Raw genomic sequence first — 15,342 nt, forward strand, 5'->3', positions numbered from 1 at the left:
AACCGCAGCACGCCAGGCCGCCCTGTCCATCACCAACTCCCAGAGTCCACCCAAACCCATGTCCATTGAGTCAGTGATGCCATCCACCCATCTCATTCTCTGTCGTCCCCTTCTCCTCCTGCCTTCAATCCTTCCCAGCATCAGGGTCTTTTCCAATGAGTCAGCTCTTTGCTTCAGGAGGCCAAAGTATTGGAGTTTCAGCTTCAGCATCAGTCCTTCCAATGAACACCCAGGACTGATCTCCTTTAGGATGGACTGGTTGGATCTCCTTGCAGTCCAAGTGACTCTCAAGAGTCTTCTCCAACCCCACAGTTCAAAAGCATCAATTCTTTAGTGCTCAGCTTTCTTTATAGTCTAACCCTCACATCCATATATGACCACTGGAAAAACCATAGCCTTGACAAGACAGACCTTTGTTGACAAAGTAATGTCTCTGCTTTTTAATATGCTGTCTAGGTTGGTCATAACTTTCCTTCCAAGTCTATACAGTCAGCAAAAACAAGACCGGGTGCAGACTGTGGCTCAGATCATGAACTCCTTATTGCCAAATTCAGACTGAAATTGAAGAAAGTGGAGAAAACCACTAGACCATTCAGGTATGACTTAAATCAAACCCCTTATGACTATACAGTGGAAGTGAGAAATAGATTTAAGGGACTAGATCTGATAGACCGAGACATAGATCTGAACTATGAATGGAGGTTAGTGACATTGTACAGGAGACAGGAATCAAGACCATCCCCAAGAGAAAGAAATGCAAAAAAGCAAAATGGCTGTCTGAGGAGGCCTTACAAATTGCTGTGAAAAGAAAGGAAGAGAAAAACAAAGGAGAAAAGGAAAGATATTCCCACTTGAATGCAGAGTTCCAAAGAATAGCAAGGGGAGATAAGAAAGCCTTCCTCAGCGATCAATGCAAAGAAATAGAGGAAAACAATAGAATGGGAAAGACTAGAGATCTCTTCAAGAAAATCAGACATAACAAGGGAACATTTCATACAAAGATGGGCTCTATAAAGGACAGAAATGGTATGGCCCTAACAGAAACAGAAGATATTAAGAAGAGGTGGCAAGAATACATAGAACTATACAAAAAAGATCTTCACAACCCAGATAATCACGATGGTGTGATCACTCACCTAGAGCCAGACATCCTGGAATGTGAAGTCAAGTGGGCCTTAGAACACTACAAACAAAGCTAGTGGAGGTGATGGAATTCTAGTTGAGCTCTGTCTCGAGCTCAACTGGAATCGGCTCTGTCAATACATTTCATCACATGAGTGACTTGAAATCAGACATGGCAGGAGTATTTATACCATGGAAACAGGCAACCACTTCAACCAGTACTTGTTATTTTATAAATTTGGAAAGCCAGTTTGCCAGCGTAGCACTTGTTATAATATATATGCTTAATACTCAAGGCTTTAATATTTATAGTTTCAGCCTATTTCTAGGTAACCACAAAGGCTCATTACAATCTGCTAAGGCATTGATCATGTCCAGAATCCTAAAATTGAGCTGGAAAGATTAAATGAGATGAAATAAATGCACAACATCTGATACATAATATGTGCTTAAAGAGTATTAATTATTTGCATATAAAAACATTTGTCCAATGAGTATACATTATTTATAGGGATCTTCATAGGAAGTGGGGTCTAATCTAAAAAGATAATTGACAGGGAATCTCCCAATGGGAATAAAGGTCATTATAGAAAAAATTTTATAGATAACATTTCAACATTTCTTTTTCTGATTTGTCATAAGTCAAGGAAGTCAAAGAGAGTGCTTTGAACTAATTGGGAGGGCCAAGAAGGTAATTAACTGCTCTCTAATTAAGCTGCTAATAGCCACCCTCCATTGGAGCGATCAAAAGCTGGAGAATCATTTGAAGACAGGCCTCTCTCAGTGATGACAGCCTTGAAGTTTTGAGCTTACAAAGGCTCTGTCTGCTGGGGTCCAAGAAGAGGAAGGTCCAGGTGAATGGAGGACAGTTAATATTTTGTCAGGAAAGTGGTCACTTGTATTTGGGCATTTGCTGCTACACTTGTGATTTTTTTGTTTTCTTAGGTATAGTAGACTCTTGACTAATGGGGTTAATCTGTGTATAACTTCGAGTTGGCCCTCCCTTTCCAAGTTTCCTTGGCATCTGCAGATCCAACCAACCACAGATCATATAGTACTGTAACACTTACTATTGAAAAATATCCACCCAGTTCAAACCTGTGTTGTTCAAGGCTCAACTGTTAACACTTTTAAAAAAAAGTAAAAAGGAACAGGTAGAATTAGTTTTAATAATATATTTTATTGAAACCAATGTATATTGAATATTATTACTTTGTTGTTGTTAAATTGCTCAGCTGTGGCCAACTCTTTTGTGACCCCATGGACTGTAGTCTGCCATGGGATTTCCCAGGCAAGAATACTAGAGTGGGTTGCCGTTTCCTCCTCCAGGGGATCTTCCTGACTGAAGGATCGAACTTGAGTTTCCTGTATTATAGGTAGAGACCTTGCCCTTGAGCCACTGGGGAAGTATTTATAGATATTTTACAGCTTTTTTTTGGGGGGGGGGTACAATTCTTTGAAAGCTAGTGTGCATGCCACACTTACAGCATACCACAATTTGGATTAGCCATGTTTTAGTACTCCATAGCCACATGCGGCAGGGGCTCATGTGTTGGACAGCGTAGGGTAGAGGATGGACAACTGGAAGGTAGCAATCTGTCTTTGCACCCACACTGCTTTCTGCAGTGCCTGAAACATAAATGCTGTCCCATAAATGAATGTGGCGGGCAGAATTCTAAGATCACCTCCAGGGATCCTTGTCTTTTTATCATTCATTCCTCTTTAAGGGTGATGGTGAAGCAGACATCAATCTATCGCTTATGTTATATGGCAAAAGGGAAATGATCTTGAGTGGGCCTTCTCTGTCCATGTGAGTCTTTTAAGAATGGAGAGTTTTCTCCGACTGGTAGTAAAGGAAGACATCAGAAAACATCCCTGCTGGCCTGGAAGAAAGCATATAGTGATGTAGTGAACTGCTCCTGGAAGCTGAGACAGATTCCCCAGCCAGCAAGAAAACAGAGACCTCAGGTCTACAACCACAAAGGACTGAATTCTACCAAACACTAGTGAGCTTGTCAGAGAACTCTGAGCCCTGGATGAGCACTGCAGCTGGTATTTGAATTTTCGCTTTGTGAGACACTCTGCAGAGAGCCCTCGGCAGAGAACCCACCCACGCAGTGCCCTGATTTCAACCCTATAGAACTGTGAGCTAAGAGCGGGCTGGTGTTTTAAGCCGCCATGTTTCTTGTGATTTGTTTCACAGCAATAGAAAATTAATACCATGAATAAATGTCACAATTCAGCAATCATCATTCAGCTGGGGACAATATGGTTAAACTTTAGGCATAGTCCCTAAGAAGAAATAGTAGCTTGTGAACATTAGATTTGAAAATCAAGCCAGTATCATGATAGCAACATATTTATCTTAATTATGCCAGGGCATCACCAGTGTGGGGCATTTGAGTTACCATCTCTTTCCCAGTGCCACTTGCATCAGAGGGAGGAGCTAAGTAAGAGGCAAAAAAAAAAAAAAAGGATGGGGGAAGCCTCTGGAAATAAGTTTGATATACTCATCCTGTAAAGGAGTGATTATTGATTAAGCAGAGACTCGTATTAAAAAACAATGACAATATTAAGCAGAGCTCACATTTGCTAGGTTTGTACTCTGTGCCGGGCATGTCAGCCATTGCTTTACTATATCTGCACCAAAGTCCTGGAGGCAGAAACTGTTACTAACTTCATTTTATGGATGTGGAAACTAATCGGTAGAGGTAGGAGGAGACTTAGCTGCATAGTTAGGTGATAAAGGTGACTTGGAAGGAAGCGGATAAACAGGTGTTCTCGGAGGAAGCACTCTTTAGAAGAGATTAGCCTGATTCCTAGATGCAGCCCTTTCTCCAGGATGACAGAGAGCTTTATTTCTTCTCTGTTAACAAACTCTTTTTATGCCCCTTTCTTCTAACAAGATGCATTTCCCAAGTGGTCATTGATCCATGCATTCAGTCTTTCTACTTTCTCCTTTGGAGACATCATTGAATCCTATGACTCCCAGTAACATCTCTGGTCCTGATTCTGAAAGGCCCGTTTAGAACTCAGCTGTTCTTCTGAGCTCCAGCCCTCTAGTGACCATACCTGGATGCCTCACTAACCTCTTAAGTTCAGCTTGTTTAACAAAGTAGAGTTCATCATTATGGCCTGTAAACCAGCTCTCCTCTCCAATACTCTAGCCTTACCAACAATTCTATAATCATTGACCAGTCCACAGGGCTCCATACCCTAGAGACCATTCAACCCTCTCTCACCTCCATTCCCTTTAGTCAATCAGCTGCTAAAAGTATCTTTCCAGAATGTTAGCTCAGCCATTTCTTCTCCATTCTTCAACTTCCTGAATGCTTTAGTCCACCGACCTCCCTTCCTTCCTTCCTTATCCAGCTTTGATTTCATGCTGCATCAATTCAATCACTCTTGAAAAGTGAAACGAAAAAGTGAAAGTGTTAGTCACTCAGTCATGTCTGGCTCTTTGTGACCCTGTGACCCCATGGAGCCCTCCAGGCTCCTCTGTCCATGAGATTCTCTAGGCAAAAATACTGGAGTGGGTAGCCATTCCCTTCTCCAGGGGATTTTCCCCATCCAGGGATCAAATCCAGGTCTCCTGCATTGCAGCTAGATTCTTTGCCATCTGAGCCACCAGGTCAATCACTCTTACCAGAACCCACAACCCCTTGCCACTCTATTTTTCATCATTTCTATTTGACATAATGTGAATCCCACTATCTTGTTTCTCTTCAACTGGGAGGCCAAGCAGTGCTGAAAAAACTGCACAGAGGGAAGATAAAAGTAAAATAGAACCCTCTGTTCTGATTTTCACTGAGGCCCCAAGGTTGCCAAATACTATCACATTCCAAAGCAAATTATTTGGTCCGCCTACCCATGACTTGTGAAGAAGGTGGGTGAAAACAGATTTTATGAGTTTTATCTTTGACTTACCTTGAGCTGTGAATTCTTCCTGACACTCCCTCCCTCCCCACCCCCTAGCCATCTGGGAGCTTCACAGGCATCTTTGATAGGTATCTTTTGAAGCTGGAGGAACACAGACAGGCATTAGATTCATGCCTAAGGAAAAAAGTCTTTAATGAGGGGCTGGCTGAAGTGAACTGTGTCAATATAGCTGAGGGCTGCGTTTAGGAAATTAACCACATTCTGGCGGATTCCAGGCCAAAGCTACATTTTTCCAGGGACCAAATGTCAACCCCACAGAAGGAATGTGAGTCTGGGTTGTTTAAAAAAAGGAATTCTGACCCAAAGGACTTCCTGTCGTCAGTGAGGTGTCCTCAGCAAAAAGTGGCTGGAGATTCTACTGGGTAGAGAAGCGGAGAGGGATTGTAGGTGGCTGGTTAGAGAAGAGGCGCTGCCCGAGACAAAGGATTTCCAAGTGGAAGGGTCCAGCAGGAGGGGGGTCTGAGGAGGCCGCAGACGCTCAAATGAGAGAATAAATGGCAGCTTAAAACATCAGCCAGGGGGCTCCCCTGGTGGTCCACGGAAAGGTTAAGAACCCACCTTCCAGTACAGGGAACATGAGGTCAGCCCTGGTCGGGGAACTAAGATGCCACATGTCATGAGGCAACTAAGCTCCCTGCGCCAGAGCTAGAGAGCCCACATGCTCTGGAGCCCCTGTCCACAACTAAAAACGCACACACCACCGTGAGAGATCCCAGCCGAAAACAGCTTTGGCTGATTCATGTTGATGTTTGACAGAAACAACAAAATTCTGTAAAGCAATTATCCTTTAATTAAAAAATAAATTTAAAAAAAGAAAAGAGAAGAAGAAGAAGAAAAAAGACCATAGTACAGATTGGTTCCAAAATACTAAAATAAAAGGAAATAAAAAACAAACAAGCTAAAAACAACATCTACTAGAACCAGAGGGAACTACACCAACTTATATTTGTGTCAGTCAAATATTATATTTCCTTCCTCTTACCTTCCTGCTGTCTCTGCTCCCATCCCAGGAGACCCATTGGTAGCCGAGTGGTGGGAGATGAGAGAGGGGTCAGGGGTAGGAGCACTAGTTGAGTGGTGAAACCTCATTCTCCACTGCAGGCTCTTTGTTCTAAAGCATGAAGTTTGGAGTTTTGTTACAATAGTTCTGGGCATGTTGCTGTTGTTTTGTTACTGAGTCGTGTCCAACTCTTCTGTGACCCATGCTCTGTAGCCTGCCAGGCTCCTCTCTCCATGGGATTTCCCAGGCAAGAATTCCATGTCCTTCTCCAGAGAATCTTCCCAAGCCAGGGATCAAACCCTCATCTTCTGCATTGACAGGCAGATTCTTTTATCACCGAGCCACCAGGGAAGCCCCAGTTCTGGGCATATTAATTTTTAAACTGAGGCTGTGATTTGGAGATGAAATGACCAGAGGACATTTTATCACCTAAAAGGATCAGAGAGTTAGAAGACCTTCCTGACAGTTCATCTGAAGGGTGAGAAAGAGCTGGCCCAAAAGAGAGGAAAATGGGCAGGCAGGGGGGTAAAGAAAAAATTGTTTTCTCTTTGTGCCAGAGGAGTCAGTCTTGTTCAATGCGATCATTCAGTTATATCACTGAAATAATCTCAATCCACAGCTAGGTTGAGACCTGTGAACCATGGCAACATAACAATTTTTTTTTTCTGTTGGGAACCCTCTCTTATTCTCTGCAGTTACCTTAAGCCTCTCTAGGCTTAGTTGTTCAGTCATGTTGGATTCTTTGCAACCCCATGGACTGCAGTCTGCCAGGCTCCTATGTCCATGGGGGTCTCCAGGCAAGAATACTGGAGTGGGTTGCCATGCCCTCCTCCTAAGCCTCTTTACCTTCCCTGATCCCTGAGCTGCACACTACCCTCTTCTGTTCAGATGATCTTGCCTCAGTCTTTGCAGAAAGAGCAGGATTCATCACAAGGGAGGAAATTCTTTTCTTCTGCATCCCCAAATGAAGCTGAGAACCATACTTGGAGTATTGTTAATTAACACATATATCATAAGTGTGTAAAGGATGGTTCCACTACTTGACAATCATATATTCTCTCAGGCAGGTAGACTCTTTTCTCCACAATTTTATTTTCAGTATTGGTTTGCTTATCATCTCATTTTCATATGTTGCAAAAATAAACTTTTAGCTTAATTTGAAATTTGGAAACTTTTTCTGTTCATACTACAATTTATGAGAATCTAAAGTCAAGTTTTAATTTATATAGATTGCATTCTACAAAATATGTCCACAAGATTACCATTTGTATGATATGTTATAATATTTGAAACAAGGCATTTCATGCTTCTGCTGTTACCCTCAGAGAGATTTTCTAGTCTCAGTTCTCTTATTCCATCTAATTACAATTTCATTTTAAAACCAGTCAGGAGCGTATATGCCCTGAGTGTTTAAATATGTTACATTTAATGTATCTAAGGAATTTCTAATTCCAATATAACTAACAAAATAATTGAAAAACTGAGTTGCTAATGGAAGCATGCTTCTCTATACAAGTCATTTACATTATCTAAAGGAATTTTAAGTTCATTATAGAAAATTTGAAAATCACAATAAAATATAAAGAAGAAAATAAAAATCAGCCATAATCACACCATTATCTCCCCACCCGTTCTTGAGATCTTTCAGCCTTTTCTATTTTTCAAACTGGGTATAATAATGCACATGCATTTAAAAACCCTGTGGTTTTCACAGTGATTGTTCTATTGAGGACATCTTTGTTTCTGTGCTATTTAATACTATCCAACAGTCTAATGTTGGTGACCATATTGTATTCCATCATATTATAATCTGTTTTAATTTATTATATTACAATGTGTATTATGTACAATTTTGTATTTATAATATATAGTCTGGCCCTATTATAACATTTAATAATTCCCAGCCTGCTTATTTCTAGAAATAGAAAAATATATATTTGACTTCTGGCACGTGTTCAGTTTTGATACTTCATCCCAACATCAATCACATTAAATTAAATTTTTTGCCAAACTGCAGACTTCATAGTCTGTATTTAATTGTCGTCCTATTTTAAATTCAGCAAAAATTAAAAGGCCACCAGACTCCCTAGGTTTCTGAAATTGCACTCCCCTCTCAGGGTCTCGCTTTCCTCCATGCCCTTTACCTCCTAATTCCTTATTACCCAGCTTTTCCCTCTATTAAATTCTTTATACTCCTTTAATGTGGTTTGTTTTTATTAGATTTTTTGTTCTAAATGCTCATTGTAGAAAAAATCAGATATTACACATAAGGCTTGTAGGCCTTACGTTTGCCTACCTATCATACATTTACCTGCATATCAAGGGTGGAACCAGCTAGGGCAAGAATCGAAAATACCATTTTCATTCCGCTGATGAACCAGAATGCCAGTTTTTAAATTTACTCAAATGAGCAGTGGGTCTGTCATGTGGTTCCACATGCTCTAGTGTAACTAACACACACTCTTACTGGAAGAAGAAAAGCTGAATCATAAGCAGAAGTTTGCTAAATAAGAATGAAATCAGAGCAAGGAGTTTGGGATTAGATATTTAGAATGTTTGGTGGCCACAGGCTAAGGCAGCCTTATGTATGCATTATTATAATGAAGGCTCAACAGAGCGTAAGGGTGAGGCTAAGCAGCAGAAATTGTGACTGAGAAATTCAGGGAAATGAGTGCCATCTTGAAGTGTCTCTTGTGAGACAGCCAACTGGACATGTTAAACCCCTCTGCCTCACTGTGCATGGCGGACCTTTCTGTTAGAAATCTCTGCTTTGATGATTTGCTCCTTGCTTCACTGCCCCTCTTTCCTCCCGCTCATCGTGACTCTGGCTTTCTTGGTCCTCCTCCTATGTCTAATTGTTCTTTCTCTGTCTTTTTTCTGCACTGATTCTTAGGACCTGCATCTCTGTGGCGACACTGTTTATACAAAGCCTGTCCTGGGCCTTGAGTAGTCATTAATGTGGCTCCTGATGTGAGCACGCCTCTCTTCCCAGACACATGGTTGGATGACAAGTCCTGCCTTCCTGTGGTTGGGTGGGGCTGTGTGATGAGTTCTGGCCTTTGAATTATGAGCAGGGGCCATGGCTGTCACTTCTGGGCGAGAGCGTTTAAGCGCCAGTATGAGGACCCTTCTTTCTTCCTGCTACTGAGACCAGCGATGTTCCAGGTGTCTAAATCCCAGAGTGAGATGACACTGAACAGAATTCCTAGTCACCTCTTGACATAAAGAATGGATGAGAGGGACTTCCTGGTGGTCTAGTGGCTGACTCTACGCTCCCAGTGCAGGGGGCCAGGGTTCGACCCCTGGTCAGGAAACTAGACCCCATTACCACTACTATGAGTTCATGTGCCAGACAGCTAAGGATTCTGTGTGCCATAATGAAGAACAAAGATGCCACAACTAAGAACATGCCACAACTAAGACCTGGTGAAAAGTGAAAGTCACTCAGTCGTCTCTGACTCTTCACGACCCCATGGACTATACAGTCCATAGAACTCTTCAGGCCAGAATACTGGAGTGGGTATCCTTTCCCTCCTCCAGGGGATCTTTCCAACCCAGGGATCAAACCCAGGTCTCCTGCAATGCAGGCAAATTCTTTACCAACTGAGCCACAAGGGAAGCCCAAGAATACTGGAGTTGGTAGCCTATCCCTTCTCCAGCAGATCTTCCCGACCCAGGAATTGAACCGGGGTCTCCTGCATTGCAGGCAGATTCTTTACCAACTGAGCTACAGGCAAGCCCTGGTGCAGGCAAATAAATAAATATTTTTGAAAAACTTAAAAAGGATGAATGAGAAATAAACCTTTGAGGTATCAAGTCACTGAGATCTTGGAATTGTTTGTTCAGCAGCATCATCTGGCTCTACCCTGACTGAAACAGCAGTTCTTTTTTTTTTTTTTAAACTCACCTTATCCCCTGATGAGCTTATCCAAGATTATGGATTTATCTTTATCCTCTAGTTAAATGAATTCCAAATCCACTGAACTGGACATAATTGATCACCTGAGCTCAGGTCCTGGTTTTCTGGTTACCTTGTTATACTCTCAGTGTTCACAGGAACTGCAGTCTGAATGTACCCCAGATGTCTCAGACTCAGCACCCCCCAAGCAAATCTATCATCTTCTTTCCTTCAATGGCTGCTTCTCCTCTATTGTGCATTATCTTCTTTGATTCACTCAGCATCTGAACCTTGGAAATGTGCAAATTTCCTCTCCATGAGTGAAGTGGGACTGGTCTTACCCGTGGAAGGTTCAAAAGTCAGAGAGACCAAGTTCATACACAAAATTTGGAAAGCAGAGGCACAATGGAGTTGTATCCATTCAAGTTTCTAGAAATCATCTTTATTAAATTCTTCCTAGTAGAAAGAATGGGGTTCTCATTTCTCTTTTCAGACCATGTGGGTTGACTTTCTCCTCTACTGGTTTTACTGAAAGCAGAAGTAATCATCTTCTCCATCAGCCACCTAAAAACAATGAGATTATTTTTTTCTCTTTCTTTTTCCTTTCCTTTTGGTTTTATTTAAAAGAATCCTTGTAACAGGATTATGGTCAGCATCAAGCATATTGGCTGCTACAAGCTTCATAAACTATGGTGGACTTTCCGAGCATCACTTTCTTGTCTCCACTGCATAGTTGATGAGCAGCTGGCATTTAGCCCCTGAACACAGCCAAGAAAGGGAAATCAAGGCTGATGATCGGATGGTGAGGTAATAACAAATCTATGGTCCCTAAACCCGATGTCTCCACCCCGGTTTCATTATGTGTGTCTGCAGTTTTATGGCAATTGCAGATTTGGAAGACTGCCACTCCAGATGTCATCAGGCCATTTATTTATTCATCAAACCAAGCCCATGATCCAATTGTTCCTCCAATCACCAGCAAAAAAGGAACGAGTGATGAAATCAGTCTTTGGCAATGTTGCAGGAATCAGGAATATATTTGGGATTGGCTGCTATTGTCCCACTTTAGGTTATAATCACCAGAGCAGAACAGGGAGCTGAGAGTCAAGTACTATGCAAAGAATAGGGAGTCCAGGGGAATACTCAATGCTGGTTCTTTCCTTTGCTGAGGCAGTTCTTCATTATCTATGTAGGTGGCAAACTGAGGCCATTTCTTTCCAAGAGGGGCGGGTTGGATATACCACACGGAGCACTTACAGAGGCAAACACTAATATTTTGTGGAAGCCTCTGTATGAAGTCATAGTTGCAGAAACAAGCGTGTGGAGTGAGGTGGGGTGGAACAGAAGGTGAGTTAACTGGGATCAGCTGCTGGTGTTGCTGTTAAGAAGACGACCCCATGCTCATCCTCGCATGCGCGCTCAGTCACTTCAGTCGTGTCTGACTCTCTGTGACTCCATGAACTGTAGCCCACCATGCTCTTGTGTCCATGGGATCCTCCAGGCAAGAATACTGCAGTGGGTTGCCATGCCTTCCTCCAGGGGATCTTCCTCACCCGGGGATTGAACCCGTGTCTCCTGCATCTCCAGCATTGCAGGCGGATTCTTTACTGCTGAGCCGTGGGAGAAGCCCCATGCTTATCCTTACTTCCTTGTGACTAGTTTTCTCTCCCCTGTCTGCAATTTTTTTTTCTAAGATGTTGAGTATAGGACTGCCCTGGTGGTCCATGGTTAAGAATCCACCTGCCAATGCAGGGATCACAGGTTCCATCCCTGGTTCGGAAGATTCCACATGCCACGGGGCACCTAAGTCCATGCCCATAACTAGTGAGTCTATGCTCTAGAGCCTACGAGCCACAACTACTTGGCCTGCGTGCTGCAACTACTGAAGCCCTTGTGCCTAGACCCCATGTTCTGCAATAAGAGAAACCACTACAGTGAGAAATCTGAGCACCACAATGAGAGAGTAGCCCCCACTTGCTGCAACTAGAGAAAGTCCGTGTGCAGCAACAAAGTCCCAGCACAGTCAAATAAATAAATAAAATAAAAAGATATTGAGTTTAGGTCCCTGTGCTGTATAGTAGGTCATTGTTTGGTTACTGCTAGTTCTATTATTTTATTTTACTTTACTTTATTCTGTTCTAGTTTATGCCCTGCCACGTGACTTGCAGGGTCTTAGTTACCTGACCAGGGATTGAACCTGGGGCACATCAGTGAAAGCCTGAAATCCCAACCCATAGACCACCAGGGAACTCTCCTCCTGTCTGCAGTTTTAAACTTGAATGGCAATATTTCTGAGAACTACCTTGAAGAAGGGAGTGCATTGGACTATCTGTGTCTCGTGGGATGGATCATCCAGTGTCCTCATCGAACTGTCGCACCTGCTCTTTTCTCAGCTGTGTCTGGCATCCCAAGTCCAGACACCACTGCACACCATGTCTGGGGGGACAGGGCAATGACTGTGGACACCTGGCCACAAAGGGCTGGTGAGGGGACCTGGGGGATCACTCACTCCTTACAAAACTTGCCGTCACTTGTCCTGTTTTCAGACCCACTCAGCCTTTCTTCCTTGGGAGGCGCCTGGGTGCATCCTCAGTTCCTGAGACTTGCTGGGGGTTCTGAGGCATGCACTGGTTTGTTTCCAGTTGAATCCTCCTCCCATGCACCCTTTCCTTTCTCTCCTTGGGTTTCCATTTCTAAATAATTGTGGTTGTCTGTCATCTGCTGTTCTTTTCTCTTTTCTTTGTTTTTGTGGGTTCATGTTTTCTTCTTCTCTTAATTTTTGCTGTCATCTTAGAGGGGTTTAACTGACTCATTGGAAAAGATCCTGATGCTGGGAAAGATTGAAGGCAGGAGGAGAAGGGGATGATAGAGGATGAGATGGTTGGATGGCATCACCATCTCAATGGACATGAGTTTGAGCGAGCCCCAGGAGTTAGTGATGGACAGGAAAGCCTGGCATGCTGTGGTCCATGGGGTTGCAACGAGTTGGACATGACTGAGCAGCTGAAATAGAGGGGTTTGGGAAAGGAAAGGCAAATTTGTATGTATAGGCTTTCATGTTTATTCATGATTCTATTCACTTATTCTATTAGCTACTTAGTTTATTCACTTATTCTTCTAGTTTTTCTTATGTCTCTCAGAGCATCACTGAATGTATCTTGAACCCAGTAGGTACTTGACACAAGTCAAAGCAGTTATAATATGATAAAGTGACTTCCAGGGGACAAAAGGCAGGGATGAAAATTACCCTGTATGAAGATTTCTGAAAACAGCAGGTATGCAATAATTATCCAAATTTCTTGTTTTCCATTCATTAAAAAACTCATGAACATCGTGCTCAGATTTAGGTGCTGGGATGTGGATAAAAGGATTAGAAATCTTAGAGCATCTCCTGGTGTAGTTTTTGTGTTTCTTCATATGACACATGGTGGTTCAATCACTAGTGTAAGTTGAACTTTTGCTATAGGCTGGAGAGAGAAGAGACTGTCCTTTTAGTGAGAAAACAGCTGTGCCATCATTCATTTGCCAGGAAAGAGAGGAAAATTTGTCAGGGGTTCCTGTTTGTTCCTGGCAAAGAACAGTGAGATGCCAGGGCAACACAAATTATTCCAGAGGTGCAGATTCTTCTGTCAGTTTCCCAAAATTGACTTTCCTTTATCCACAAAGATTCTGAAATTTCTCTTCTGATCGGCCAAAGCCTGGCCTCTTACACAGAACATTTCACGATGCCAACAGATAGTTTCCAGAGAGGAATAGGAAATTAAGTGGAGCTCTGGTTGCAGATGATTCCTTTTCATGCCTAGCTACCCAAACAAAGGGAATGAGCCAGAAGCCAGATCTGCAGGTGAACACACACAATGGAATCGGTGCATGGGAATGTCCAGGGCTCTGCCTGATTAAACTTCTGCCAGAGCGCCAGGGGGCAATTTCTATAAGCCTCCTTGTCTTGTATTTTGGCAGCTGTCTTCTCTCCCCCCACCACCCTCCCCATGTCCTCAGATCTGTTTGCACCGTTGTTTGGAAAGAGCCCAACACACAGAGATTGGCAGCACTATAACTGGTGCTTGATTCACCTTGCCTCTTTTCTCTCTGAATTTGATCGTTCTGTTAATGACAGCTTATTTTCTCCTCCTGTACCTTCGGAAAACAAAAAAACAACTCTTGAGAAAGTTGTGGAGTTATATTTGAGTTTTCTGATGTACACTGTTATGGGAAATAAATTTCACATTTTTAAATATTTTCTCACTTCTGTCTCCTCTTCCTCCCCCCTCACCCAAAACAGTCAACATGATTGGGAAACTTTAATGCTGAGAACTGATTTTTTTCCCCCCTCAGAAGGTGTTGTGATGACAGTGGCAACATCCTTGAGCGTTGACTTGTCAAAATATTGACAGTCTCATTTAAGACCTTCATCATTGTCATCCTAATTGGCGCCTCCATTTGCTAGACTCTGCTTATTTATGTGCATTTTCTTTCAAGTGATATTTCTTAGGGTAATATTCACAAGGGCTTGGGGCTCCTGGAGTGAAATGTGTTATATAAACTGAAATGCTTACCCCCTGGCAAAAGGTAATCTCCATTGCACACACCACCTGGTTATAACAACTCACATTTGCACAGTGCTTTGTAGTTAAGAAAGGATGCTCATGTATATTGTTTCGTGTAATCCCCCTGAGAAGAACACAGAAGGGATGGTGTGGTGCCAGGAATCATCCCACCTCGCCCTCCCACCAGGCATGTGTGATTCCATACCTGGTGACCTGCTTGCCTTTTCACAGGTGTTGTCGTGAAGCTCTGCAGAAGCTGTGTCCCAGGTGGTTCAGTTTTTGGAGAAGGGTTGAATTTCTAGAGGCACAAATAAGCACAAAGTAATTAGAGGATTGTTTTTTTTTTTTTCCATTTTCTCATGTCTCCTAAGGAGGAAAACAGGTCGGGTAATTAATTACAGGATCTCTTTGGCAGACTGGGTGAGAGGGGAAATCTGTGTGTACTGCAAAATTAATAAAGCTGATTCCATCACAACTGTATGAACATCTCAGTTAAGGATGTGTATGGGGACTTCTCTGGTGGTTCGGTTGTTAAGAATCCGCCTTCCAATGCAAGGGATGCAGGTTGGACCCCTAGTTGGGGAAGTTAAAATCCCACAGGACAGAAGACTACTAAGACTCCGTGCTACAACTGCTGAGCCTGTGAGCCACAACGAGATCCCGTGTGCTGCAACTAAGACCCAGCACAGCCAAAATAAGTATTTTAAAATATAATAATAAAACAGAAAGTTCTTTATTGGCTGATCACATAACGGCTAGCCCTTGGTCCAGAATCTGGTTTGTGCGAATGATTGTAGGTAGGAATCGGCTTTTCACTTCCCATGCAACCAAGGAAA

The 15,342-nt window shown here is 42.7% G+C and overlaps 1 long non-coding RNA gene across 1 annotated transcript; it reads right to left on the reverse strand.

The window, feature by feature from the left end:
- Positions 1–2,586: 2,586 nt before the first annotated feature.
- On the reverse strand, positions 2,587–6,145 carry LOC122710002. Its single transcript, XR_006345803.1, has 3 exons — positions 6,044–6,145; positions 4,365–4,526; positions 2,587–3,005 (listed from the first exon to the last, which is right to left on the reverse strand). It is a non-coding gene; the product is annotated as an uncharacterized LOC122710002 (long non-coding RNA).
- Between the last annotated feature and the right edge of the window lie 9,197 nt (positions 6,146–15,342).

This window comes from Cervus elaphus, chromosome 16, assembly GCF_910594005.1.
Source record: "Cervus elaphus chromosome 16, mCerEla1.1, whole genome shotgun sequence".
Taxonomy (NCBI): Eukaryota; Metazoa; Chordata; class Mammalia; order Artiodactyla; family Cervidae; genus Cervus; species Cervus elaphus.